Source organism: Coptis chinensis, chromosome 8 (genome assembly GCF_015680905.1).
Source record: "Coptis chinensis isolate HL-2020 chromosome 8, ASM1568090v1, whole genome shotgun sequence".
Classification (NCBI taxonomy): Eukaryota; Viridiplantae; Streptophyta; class Magnoliopsida; order Ranunculales; family Ranunculaceae; genus Coptis; species Coptis chinensis.
The window spans coordinates 34794190-34807536 of NC_141463.1; the positions used below are offsets into that span (position 1 = coordinate 34794190).

General features: G+C 44.0%; 1 long non-coding RNA gene across 1 annotated transcript; it reads right to left on the reverse strand.

Moving 5' to 3' along the window:
• Positions 1-1008: 1008 nt before the first annotated feature.
• LOC147481248 (uncharacterized) lies at positions 1009-13347 on the reverse strand. The gene is made up of 3 exons (XR_015204595.1): positions 13226-13347; positions 12868-12996; positions 1009-1144 (listed from the first exon to the last, which is right to left on the reverse strand). It is a non-coding gene; the product is annotated as an uncharacterized LOC147481248 (long non-coding RNA).

Sequence of the window (13347 nt, forward strand, 5' to 3'; positions counted from 1 at the left end):
TGGGTTAACAAGTTGGCATGCTGGTATGGTAGGTAGTGTGTTCACCACCACAAACTACCTACCAGCACACACCACCACACTACCTACCACACACACACTGGCCACCTGCAAACCACCACCACATACTAACTAACTGCACACCACCACCCTAACTCCACCACAAATCCAACTCTAACTGTGTCCAAAATGGAGTTTGAATTCAGCTCATAGCTGCTGCTCCTAACTACATTGCAACATATCATAAGTTGATCGAGTATTACACAACAAGAAGACGACTAATAATTCTAAAAGTTTTAGCTAATTATTTCGCATCATATTATAGAATAGTTTTACTTGCCTATCTTAAACTCCAGCACATAATCATCTGAAGAAGCATTCCTAGTCCTCTAAATATATTGAGCAGTCAGTAAATTAGATTAGGTTATTAAACTACCACCATTGTGTCCTTGAATTGAGTTCAAGTTCCTAGACATCCATCATTTATCCAAAGCTTTTTATGTAGTTCCACATGTAATTCAAATTATGCCCCCAATGTTGTTGTCCACTAAGGAATCAGCTCCTCCTTACACCAAGTAGGAGGTGCTTCCTTTTGAGTTGGCTCCAAGTAGGAGGTGGCAAGTACTAAGACAAGTATGTCCATACACTAAACATGCAAATACTATGATACAAGGAACAATTTAAACAAACATGATTGCTAGCTTATTAATCTAAGCTAAACTATAATGCTTCTAGAAAATTCAGAAAGTTAGCTTGTGCCCAGCCATGTAACCCAAATTTATTAAGCCAAAACATATTGTACCTAAGTATAAATAAGTTGCCAAATTGCACTTAAGCAAATTCCGAGTCCTTACACATGATAGACATTCATGAGCAATGCATTCACTAGCCTGTGATTACCAAATACAACTCTCATCATATTCCATTGCATAATCCTTCCATATCATTTCATTTTAAGAAACGAAGCAGTAGAATTAACAGGCATGGAATTGATAAATATATATAATAATAAAAAAAAGTAAGATGGGAAAGATGTGCAACCTTTAAAACAAGCTCTTTTAATGTTTGAGTTGATATTGTAACACTGCGCTGAACAACGAGAGTCATTACCTCTTTAATTGCCCTCTCTATTGTACCCGGGACAATACTGTTGGAAAACATTGTGTCACAAACTTAACATTCCCCAACTATAGTACTAGTTAAAAGTACTTTTCTAAAACACCAATTAAAAGTAAAGTCAATGAAAAGTTTTAAACCTCTAAAAGTGCATATGAAGGCCTAACACACTAATAATATTAGCTCGGAGGTATGGAATCAGTGTTGGTAGCAGAGGGAGAAAAAAAAATCTTTAACAAAAAGAAACCCAACAGAAATTATCATACAACAGTGCATAAGGTGATAATTAGAGAAGACTTGACTCACAGAAAATGACGATTGAGATAAGGTTTGTTGTGAGAGTCCCTGACCAGAAGGAAGCCTCTTAGAAATGCTTAAGGGAGCCATTTTTTCCTCATTAACCAAAACACCAGGAGCTAAATGAAGTGGAGCAGTGTACTACATCCCCCAAATAGGTTTGCAATAACACAGATCAGAGAATTATACAAAAACCTTAAATATCGAACACTAATTTGAACATACAAACCTGAAATAATAATTGTGAATGACCAACAGGATGTGACTAAGTTGCAACCTAAAGCAGCATCTCAACTTGACTTAAAGAAACAATCCCAAAGTTGACTTCAGAAACGTTCTTTGGCTGGGAAGCCCCAATATCTTTGTTGGAAAAATTAGGATTTCCTTCGACTTCCCTAACCCAATATTTAAGAAGTTAAGTTTGTTTTACATCTTTGATCTTTCATACATCGAAGTTCTTAAATAGAACCTGTAGGGGTCAAATTCGTGACATATAACATCGCGGGTGGCGAAGGGTCCGTATACAGAATAGTGATGAGAAGACCGGGTGTAATGGATCTGAGCCGCGGCACCATATCCGCCGAGAACTGCGGGGCATGGCAGGGGTGGTGAGTGGGCAGTAGTCAGAGTAATGAAGATACTATAGGGTGCATCGGATAAGAGCCGCGGAACCCTAACTGCCGAGAACTGCGGTGTATGTTGTGGGACAGGTGGCAAGCTGATGTACGTAGGATCAGGGTGGATGGACGAACGAGAGAGAGCGGTTAGAAAGAGAATAATATAAGAACAAAAGAGAAGAAAAGAAGGAGGTAGAGAAAAGAAAAGGAAGAGAGGAGAGTAAGAAAGAGAGAGACTAGTAATTTCATAGGGTGTAATTCTTGTAGTTACATTTGGCACCGTCTGTGGGGACCCGAAAGAAAAATGGCTACTGTAGTGAAAAGAGGAGTAGGAAGACCTAAGAAAGCAACAGTTAGAGAAGTGGTGGAGGAAATGGAGAGCACCGAGGTGGAAAGAGTAGGAGAGGAAGAAGTATCTGACGTGGCGGCGGACACTACCAGACTTCTCCAAGAGGAGATAGTCAGGCTACGAAATGAGAATGACGAGTTGAGAAAGGAGAGAGAGATTACACATGGTGAGACGGAGCGGAATGATAATCGAAGCAGCGAAGTGGAGGGGGAAAATGAGGAGCACCCACCACCGGACGCAGAGAAAATGGTGGGTATCACATTGGAGGTAGTACATGCTATGATTGAGAAGGATAGGGAGTGCTACGCAGAAGGAGGTTGCAAGCCTCAACAAAAACCCTCTGGCAGATTCGATATGGAATTCGGAAGTGCCCAAGAGGTTCTCCCAACCCAGGTTCGAGAGGTATGATGGGAAGGGAGACCCGACGGATCATTTGCACCATTTTCGATAGCAAATGCCGTTATAGCAGGAGAGTAAGTATGATGGGCTTCGCTGCATGATGTTCCCCGCAAGTTTAAAGGGGGGAGCCTCGGATTGGTATTATCGGTTGGCTTCGCGGAGCATCAAAAAGTTCGAAGAACTAGAGCGCGCGTTTGTTGACCACTTCATACACTAGAAAAGAAGGGTGGTTGATATCATGGCTCTGTTCAACATAAAACAAAGGTCCACTGAATCATTGAGAGAGTTCCTGTGCAGGTTCAAGGAGGAGACCTTGAAAGTGGAAAATTTAGATGAGCATACCACGGTAATAGCCTTCCAGCATGGCTTGAGGGAGGGAACCAGGGTTCATGAGTCGGTTTCCAAAATCGAAATCACTTCGTTGCATGCTTTGTATCCCAAGGTAGAAAAATACATACGCTACGAGGATATAATGCAGAGGAACGCGAAGGAACAGAAGAGAGCGGGAAAGGCAGTGCAAGCTGTCAACCGAGATGATCGGAAGGGAAAAAGCAGAATGGAAGAAAGAGAGAAAGGAGCGTACAGAGGGGAGAGCCGAGGTCCGGATAGGACGGGAGACCGCGGCAGAAGGGATATCTGAGAGAGGAAGCCATACCGAAATCGAAAGCGGACACCTCTTAATGCACCCCTTTAGAGGAAATCTTGCCTCTAATTAAGGGGCAACAGTACTTTGAGGGTCTGTGGAGCACACTGGTGGCAATAGAAGGGAAGCCATTTTATGCCTATCACCAAATTAGGAATCATGCCATGAATGAATGTTATGCTTTGAAGTGGTTAGTGGAGAGAATGATTGAAAAGGGGATACTCAGGGAGTTTGTCACAGAGGTTCGCCAAGCCAAGAGAGTGCCTGCTCCGGCTAGAATTCTAGGTACCATCAATGTCATTTTTAGTGGAGAAACCCTGGGAAGAAATGCACACGAGAAAAAGGTGAGAAAGACAAATGAGTTTACAACAGTGAACGAGGTCGTCCCGATACCGCTGATTAGTTAAAGGGAACCGCCGGGGTGAGGAAGGCATAGTGTTCACCCCGAAGGACTTGGAGTCGATAATTTCCCCGCATGAGGATGCATTGGTGATTACTATAGCGATGGGTAATTATCTGGTAAAGAGAGTGTTGATAGACTGCGAAATTTAGTAGATCTGTTGTTTAAGGGGGCCATGGAGGAGATGAATATAGGTAGAAATCAGTTGAAAGCTCCTCAAACCAATCTGTATGGGTTCAATGGCAGCATGACAGAGCCCATGGGGGAATTGATGTTACCAATTCACGATCGGCCCGACAAACGGTATTCACAAGATTTATGGTGGTGGATTCTAGCTCCCCCGTATAATGCCATCTTAGGGAAAAATGGATCCACGAAATGAAGGCCATCCCATCGACATTTTACGGTGGTCCGGCCCCAGCTAATGGGGAACATACAAAATAAGGGGGATCAAGTGGTAGCCTGAGAACATCCATCAAGTTACAGTAAAAAATATGGTCCGCGGTACCAAAAGGGAGGGGCCGTCACACGAACCAGGGTCAACATAGCAATTACAGGAGGCAATGGAAACAGAAGTGTATGAGCCTCCGCTGGGACCGAAAACTTTAGATGAGTTGGAAGTGGTGAACCTTGGGGTGGGAGATGAAGAAAAGTTTACATCGGTTGGAGCTGACTTGCCGGAGGAATGGAAATGCAAGCTGGTGCAGTTTTTGATGGACAATACTGATGTATTTGCATGGGTAATCGAAGATATCACTGGTTTAGACCCAGAGTACGCCTGTCATCATTTGCATATGAATGAAAATGCTAAGCCAATAAGACAAAATATGAGGAGCATAAGAGCCAAATACACAGAAGGTATTCGCAAAGAGGTGGTACGGCTGAAGGGGGGCGGGGATAATAAGGGAGGTAGAGTTTACGGAGTGGTTGTCAAATGTGGTCGCGGTACCAAAAAAGAACGGCAAGGTTAGAATGTGTGTGGACTTCACAGATGTAAACAAGGAATGCCAAAAGATTGTTACCCTATGCCCCGGGTGGATGAGTTAGTGGATAGAACGGTAGGATATAAGGTGTTTTCCTTCATGGATGCATCGATGGGGTACAATCAGGTCGCGATGTATGGGCCTGACCAAGAAAAAACCACCTTTGTGGTAGAAGGTGGAACCTACTGTTACACCAGGATGCCCTTCGGCATGAAAAATGCGGGTGCTACCTTTCAGCGGTTGGGAGAAAAGATGTTCAAAGGCAAGATTCGAAGGGGGATCGAGATATACATTGACGACATGGTGGAAAAAAGTATGTCAGAAAAGGAACACTTAGAAGGTCTCCATGAGACTTTTGGCATACTGTGCAAGCATAAGCTGAAACTCAATCCCGAGAAATGCACATTTGGGGTAACTTCAGGAAAGTTTCTGGGCTACATAGTCACCCACCGCGGAATAGAGGCAAATCCAAAGCAAATTCGGTCATTGATTGAGATGCCATCTCCACAGAATGTGAAGGAAGTACAAAGATTGGCTAGTAGGGTCGCAACACTTAACAGATTCATTTCCAAGTCTTCGGATAAATGCCGCCCTCTATATCGTTTGTTGAGGAAAACTCCTGACTTCCATTGGACCACAGAGTGTGGAGCCTTCCAGGAGTTGAAAGATTACTTAGGGAAGGCGCCATTGTTATCACGACCGGAACAGGGTGAGAAGTTGCATTTATATCTGGGAGTTAGTGAGTACACAATAAGTTTAGTGCTAGTGAGAGTGATCGACAAGATAGAAAAGCCAGTTTACTTTCAAAGTAAAACCCTACTGGATGCAGAGACCCGGTACAGTAGGATTGAGAAGTATGCTTTGGCTTTGATATTTTCAACCCTTAAGCTGAAGCCTTGCTTACTTGAAGTTCATTCTCGTGGTGGTAGTGACAAATTTGCCTCTCAAACAAAGCGTTGAGGGCGAGAAGTCGTAGGGATGTTGAAGTGGGTGGTATTACTAAGTTCTTATGAGATTACATACCGGATCGGGGCGGCTAAAAAAAGCGCGAAGCCATGGCGGAGCTTCCGGCGAATTCCCGCCAGAAGATCCCAATCGGGGAGAGGAAATGGTAATGGAATCGGAGGGGAGGTCGATTCACGATCCTTTGGATCCTTAGGATATCGCGAATGGGTGGAGAGTTTTCACGGATGGTTCTGCTACGGATACCGGGAATGGAATTAGGGTCGTGTTAGTAACTCCTGAGAACAATCGCCTTGAACTATCAATGAAACTGGGGTTTGCGGTTTCAAATAACGAATCTGAATATGAAGATGTGATAGCTGGATTAGACTTGGCTAGAGATCTGGGGGTGAGTGAGTTATCTATGTTTTCAGATTCCAATTTGGTAGTTTGTCAGGTGAACGGAGGATTTGCAGCTCGCTACCCCTGGATGGCGAGATACCTGGAAGTCTTACAGCGAAGGGCAAGCAAGTTCGACAAAATAAAGTTTGCCCACCTAGGCCGCAGAGAGAATAGACATGCCGACGCTTTGGCTTATGTAGCGGCGGTTCGTCCTGGATCAGAGGGTCGGTCTATTAAAGTTAGAGTGTTGAGCAAACCAAGTACATCAGATGAGGCTGGCGTTTGGCTCACCACCGAGTGGGATTAGGGTTGGATGGAACCGATAAAGGCTTTCTTGAGGGGAGTAAAGATAAAGAATAAACAGGAGAGGCGGAGAATGGAACAGCGGAGTCAGAGGTACACATTGCTGGAGGATGACCTATACAGGAGAAATTTCAACGGCCCATTACTAAGATGCATAGGGCCGCGACAGGCGCAGGAGTTTTTGGCAGAGGTGCATGAAGGCGATTGCGGGAGTCATTCCGCAGGGCGAACAACTACTCACAGGTTGATATCTCAGGGGTATTTTTGGCCTCATATGAAGAGAGACGCCACAGAGTACACCAAGAAATGTGAGAAATGCCAAAGGTTTGCACCGTTCATACATTCTCCAGCTGAGCCCTTGCACAATGTGTTCAGCCCTTGGCCATTCTCCATGTGGGGGCTGGATATTGTTGGGCCTCTGCCAATGGCAAGCGGAAAAAGGAGGTTTATGTTGGCTGCAACGGATTATTTTACCAAATGGGTGGAGGGTGTGGCTCTGCAACAGGTGAAGGAAAAGAATGTGAAGAAATTCTTATGGGAGAATATCATCTGCAGGTTCGGGCTGCCCCATACAATCATCGCGGATAATAGAACTCAGTTTACTGGAGGAAAAGTGCGAGAGTTTCTTCAGGCATTTAGGGTGAAGCAGGGGTTCTCAGCCCCCTATAATCCTGAGGGAAATGGTCAAGCCGAGGCGTTGAACAAAATCATAATGGATAACTTAAAGAGAAAATTGGAAGATCGTAAAGGTGCGTGGGCGGACGAGTTGAATCACGTGTTGTGGGCTTATCGCACCACCGCGGACGTCTACTAAGGAATCACCATTCGCAATGGCATATGGAGTAGAAGCAGTCATCCCAGTGGAGATGATAGAGAAAACGACAAGAACCAAAGCCGTGGAATTGGAAATAAATGAGAGGATCTTGGCCACCGAATTGAACCTCATAGAGGAGAAAAGAGAAATAGTGTGCATACAACTGGAGGAATATCACCGAAAGTTGCAGAAATAGTATGATAAGCGAGTGAAGCCGCGGACTTTCCGCGAGGGGGATTTGGTACTGCGACGTGTTATACTGGCCACTAAGAAAGAGAATGATGGTAAATTGGGTCCCAACTGGGAGGGACCTTATGTCGTGACAGAGAAGGGTACTTCGGGAACTTACAGGTTAAAGACTTGGCAAGAGAAATGATAGAGAAACCATGGAATATCGAATGTTGAAAAATTCCATAAGCGAGAGGCGATCTCTAGTTAGTTTTATTTCTATTTGTAGCAGAGTCAAAATAGAATTGCTAATGAATAAAGTTATGTGTGAGAGCCTGAAATATTGTCTTTTGGTTATCTTAGTTCCTTGAATAAAAGGAGGGTGTTGATTCCTCTAACAAATAAGATATTGCATGAAGAACAACAAACAGCAAATTGAGCTGCCCCAACAGCTTCACTGACCGATCAAAGCACGGCCCGGGAGAAGAGCCGCCCGACTACAAGTCCAAATCAACTTGGGGCAAATTGAGCTGCCCCAACCAGCTTCACAGCCGATCAAAGACACCGGGGGGAAAGAGCCCTTCGCGGACTTTAAGTCCAAATCAACTTGGGGGCAAATTGAGCTGCCCCAACAGGCTTCACAGCCGACCAAAGACAAAGGGGTGGAAGAGCCCTTCGCGGACTATATGTCTGAATCAACATAGGGTCAAATTGAGCTGGCCCCACAGGCTTCACAGCCAATTAAAAATTATTTGCAAGGACATAATATAGGCACCAATGAAGAGATCCCACTTTTGTCAAGAGAGTAAAATAAAGTCAGATGGGCGCATATGAATCAAAGAATATGATTGAACAAAATGAGTAAAGGTGATAACAAAAGACACTACATTTGATTGAATACCTGCCTGCTGGGCATACCCAGAAAAACAGGCAAGTTACATATTGCAAAATATACTGTTAGAGAGTGAACATCAAAATAACAAGGGTACAAAAATATATTTCAAACAAGCTACTGCGGCCCTGCAACCACCCCCTGAGGGGAAGAAACCTCGGCCCCTTCCACCGCGGTGTTCGAGTCAACATCCACATCAATGGGGAGGTGAAGTATTTGGAAGTACCGGCCAGGAAGCACAGCATTTTGGCGTATCGGGGATCGAATCGGAAGCAATAGAGGGTGAGGCATTTTGAACATCAGCATTTTGAGCATCGGCCGGGTCCGAGTCGGAACGGAAGCAGACGTCTAAGCTGCAGCAAGCTCTTCGAGTTGGCTCTTCAATTCACGAGCAATTTTCCTCTCAGCTAGGACTCGGAATCGATCAGCCGCATCCTTCACAGCTTTGTCCACTGCAGCCTGAGTAGCAAGCTTCTCCATCTCCCTTGGCTCTCCATTTTGGAGGTGACCCGGCCGATCGTGGAGTCGCGCGGTGCTTGTCCATGCTTGTTGGGGCCATTGATCTCTTTGGGCCTTCCGGTGCGCGCACGATCCGAAGATCACCCTTTTCGGTCCTGTTCTCCAAGCTGGGCATGCTTGGCTTTCCACCCGTTGGGGCCATTGATCTCTTGTTTTCTCCGACTTCGGAGAGTCCAAAGTGTTGGCCTTTGATGGAAAAGCCACCCCGCGCACCTTTAAGCATAGCCAATGTCCGGTCACTGCCCCAGAACCTCAGCTTTGCTAGAGGTATTCCGTTAGAAAAAAAAAAAATCTTTTTCCCAACCAGTATAAATGGATGTTGATATGAGAGGAGAAGGAGCCCGAGTAAGCCATATACTTGGTCTTTTTCGGGGGGGAGATGAGAATTTTAAAAAATAGAATCCGTATTTCCCAAATCTTTAATGAAAATCAAGTCAAGGGCGGTCGTCGGGGTATATTTACATCACGGTCTCGAGCCTTAAATCTTTGGGTGCCATATCTCCACAAAGATCGGATGAGGGAGGGTTTCAAAATTAAACGAAGAATGTTCTTTGCCGGGTTTTTTTCCCACTAGATGCATTCTAGCATTAGCTCATTTGGGTTGATGGCTCTTGAAAAACTCTTTTTGCCATGGATTTTTTCCCACTTTGAAAACGGGGGCAATCCGGCTTTTTGGTTTGGGGGCTTTTAATTTTCTAAATAGTGTATGCTGACAACAAGGCTTGTAGATTTTGGCTCTTCACCTTTTGACATGTTTTGTTGTAAAATTTTACATTCTGATGAGTCCCTTTGAGTTTGAGTTTGCTTCTAGAGGTCATGTCCGTGCGGATTTTTGGGTTTGATTTCAAGAGGGTTTGATTTGTTCTCACTATAATTGGTATTATTTGGTTTGGTTTGGGGATGGGTAAAATCGTCTTTTCAATCTGTCTAACACGAGTGTGTGGTAGGAAGAAGGTGAGTGTGGTATCGATGGGGTAGTGGTGTGTGTCGGGATGTGTGTGTGCCTTGGTTGTGGGAGATCTTGGTTGTATGGCTTGAAAGGATTGGTGAGTTATGTGTCTTCTTTTGTGCGAAGGAGGTTGGGTGGTGAGTGTGTGTGTGTGTGTGTGATGTTGTGTGTTTGGTGTGTGTGCAAGTGTGTGGTGTGTGGTGAAAAGGGACCTTGTGTTGTTGGGTGAGTGTTGTGGGTGTGATCTTTAAGAGGTTGGTTTAGATGGTTGGGTGTGGTGTTGTTGGTGAGTTGTGGTGTGTGTGTGGGGTGTGGTTGCCTTTGTCTTTGGGGTCTATGCTGTAGTGGTTGGGTGTGGTGTTGTTCCGTGTGGTGGTTTGGGTGTGTTGGTCTTTGCTGTTGTCATGGAAGTGTGTCTTGTGGTGGGTTTGGCAGATTGCCATTTATTGTCTTGTGTGTGCATGGGGCGTGCCAGCCGGGTTAATGTGTTGTTGGGTTTGGCGCTTTGTTACCATTCTTTTTCGCAAAGTGTGGAGGTGTTAAGGGTGGTGGTGGTTAATGTGTGTTGGGTGTCTTTGGGTGCCTACTATTGTTGGGCGTGTTGCTATTTGCGGGCTGTTGGACCTTGGAGTGAGTGAGTCTTTGTTGGTATTTATTTATTTGCTATTTGAATGCTTTGTTGCAAAGAGGTTGCTCTTTTCATTTCCATGTTTTGCATATGTGAGTAGAGGTTTCAAGCATTTAATTTAATGGGATGTTTGGTTTTAAAATTCTTATGTTGGACTAGGTTTTGAATTGTCCAATTTACTTGCTTAATTTGGTAGTTCCATCTTTGCAATAGTTGATGATCCTTGGTGATGTATCAAGATGATGAGTTAATGAAATGGTGTTGTAGAAATATTTTAGTATGTTAGTGGTGTGATGTTTATTGAAAGCAAATGGGATATTGGAATTTGAATTTGTTTCTCCAATGGAGGTGTTTGTTCACCCGCCATACTTGGAAAGTTCACGAAGGAATTCAATGTTCTTTCTATTTTTATACTTCATTGAGTTTGGAAACCAAAAAAATAATATTTCTAAAAAGTTAAAAAATCATTTGCCACGGAAAAAAAAAAAAAAAAAAAAAACCCATGTAAACAAACGCTGGCAAAACCGGCAAATCTTATAATTTCCCACTATGAATTTTTGCAAACAAACACTGGCAAACTAAAATTTTCCCACTACAAATTAGCCTGGCAAAACTCTAGTGGGAAAATGCTGGCAAATCTAATATTTTCCCACTAAAGGTTTGCCACTAAACAAACACAGCCTTAGAGAAACTTCTGAAGGGAGGTCCGTGGAAATAAAACTTCCAGACACATACAAGGGATAATAGTATCACACCTTGTCTGAAGTTGTAAGGCGGAGAACAAAAGACTTCTTCCGCAGACGTGTACAAGAGGAGTGGACCCTACGCTTCCGAATTTAGTGCTCTTTTTCAAATAAAATGGGCGATTATGTCGCAGAGTTGGATTTTAGGGGTGTGGGTTTCGTTGTAATGGTTAGCGGCGTACATCACGCCAAAAGTTGCATATGCCTTGACAAGGCGGAATATTAAAATGGTTGCATACCTCGATATCGAGAAGAGTTAAGGGGAAACGCAAGCCGGCAGCTATCTGGCCAACAGTCGCGACAAGACATCCTAGCCGCGGTGCTACCAAGTGTGGAAAATGTGTAACACCAGTCACGTGCTCTAGCAACACGTCATCAGGGATGCCATAGGCAGTTTTAACTGCTTCTAAATTAGGGCGGCGGTAGTATGATGGAGGGGGAGGAAGAGAAGCCTTCCTCCCAGAGGTAGAGGGTATAGCGGTTGGGCTGGAAGAGCGAGACGTCAGAGAGTCCGACCTGTCCGCGGTAGAGTGGCTAGATCTAGATGAAGAAGCACCGGATCCATCGGATCTGGCGGCGGAGGAATCCACCGAATCAGATCCCGACATGTCGCAATGGACACTAAGAGGGGACAGGTGAAGAATGGAAGAAGAACACAAGTTATGAGAGAGAAAAGAATGCGAAAACAGTATTGAAATTGGAGTATAGCAATAAACGAAGGGGAGTGAGAAGGTGGAAGACAAACCTGAGATGCAACAATAGCCAAGGTGGTGGAAGGACCAAAACGGACGCAAACGGAGCAGGAGGGAGCCTTGAGAAAGAGGAATAGCGGGTAGAAGTTGAAGAGTTGGGGAAGAAGAAGAATGAAAAATGAGAGGAAGAATTGGTGGTTTATAGGTGTTGAGGAAAATGAAGGGTTTGGGCGGGATTTGAAAAGACATGGGCAAAAGCGTAATTGCAAAAAGAGGGACAAGGGGAAATGGGACACGTGGGTCTCGAGAATCGAGAGATCAGATTTTGTGCGGTGCATGCGCCGTTCTCACGCGACAATAATGATAGAACACGTGTCACGCAACAGATGGAACATCTTAAAATAATGGAGATAAACCAGGTTGTGAGATCGTTAGGTCTTGGCCCTATCGGTTGTCCGCGGACTACCAATAGGACCGAGAGAGGGCATCTGTAGGGGTCAAATTCGTGACATATAACATCATGGGTGGCGAAGGGTCCGTATACAGAATAGTGATGAGAAGACTGGGTGCAGCGGATCTGAGCCGCGGCACCATATCCGCCGAGAACTGCGGGGCATGGCAGGGGTGGTGAGTGGGCAGTAGTCAGAGTAATGAAGATACTACAGGGTGCATTAGATAGGAGCCACGGAACCCTAACTGCCGAGAACTGCAGTGTATGTTGTGGGACAGGTGGCAAGCTGATATACGTAGGATCAGGGTGGATGGACGAACGAGAGAGAGCGGTTAGAAAGAGAATAATATAAGAACAAAAGAGAAGAAAAGAAGAGGTAGAGAAAAGAAAAGGAAGAAAGGAGAGTAAGAAAGAGAGAGAGACTAGTAATTTCATAGGGTGTAATTCTTGTAGTTACAGAACCTAAAATACAAAGAGAAAATGGAAAACAGATAATTGAATGTGACAACAAACTTTAGTCATAAACTTTGAAGCCAAAATTCAAAAGAAAAATATAAATATACCTCAATATCAAACTTGAGATTCATTTTCAGATTTGGTAGTGCACAAATTTCAGAAAGCAAACCAAGAATTCCCATGGTCCAAGGATTGGGAAACTGATATGAAGCAATACTTCGGCATGGTTCCAGTACCTGCATCACAAGTACATGGATATAAAAATAAAGCACTGAAATAACTAAAAGCAGATGAATCTGGTTCACAACAATAATCAACCCATTCTCATATGCTTAAGACAATCCAATTAAGATGCATTGGAATCTTAAATAGTTATTACCCTACAAATAACACTAATAAAAAATATGCCCTTCGATCTGTTTCTGGGACTCTGTAACTAAAAAGGAATTAAAGACGGACACATACCTCAATTATTAACACCTTTGGATCAATTTCATGAGCATATTGTACTTGATTTTTTCCAATTGCAAATTTTCCAAGCCAGCTTCCAAGATTTTTCAGCAAAGAACGTTCTTTAAATTTATAAG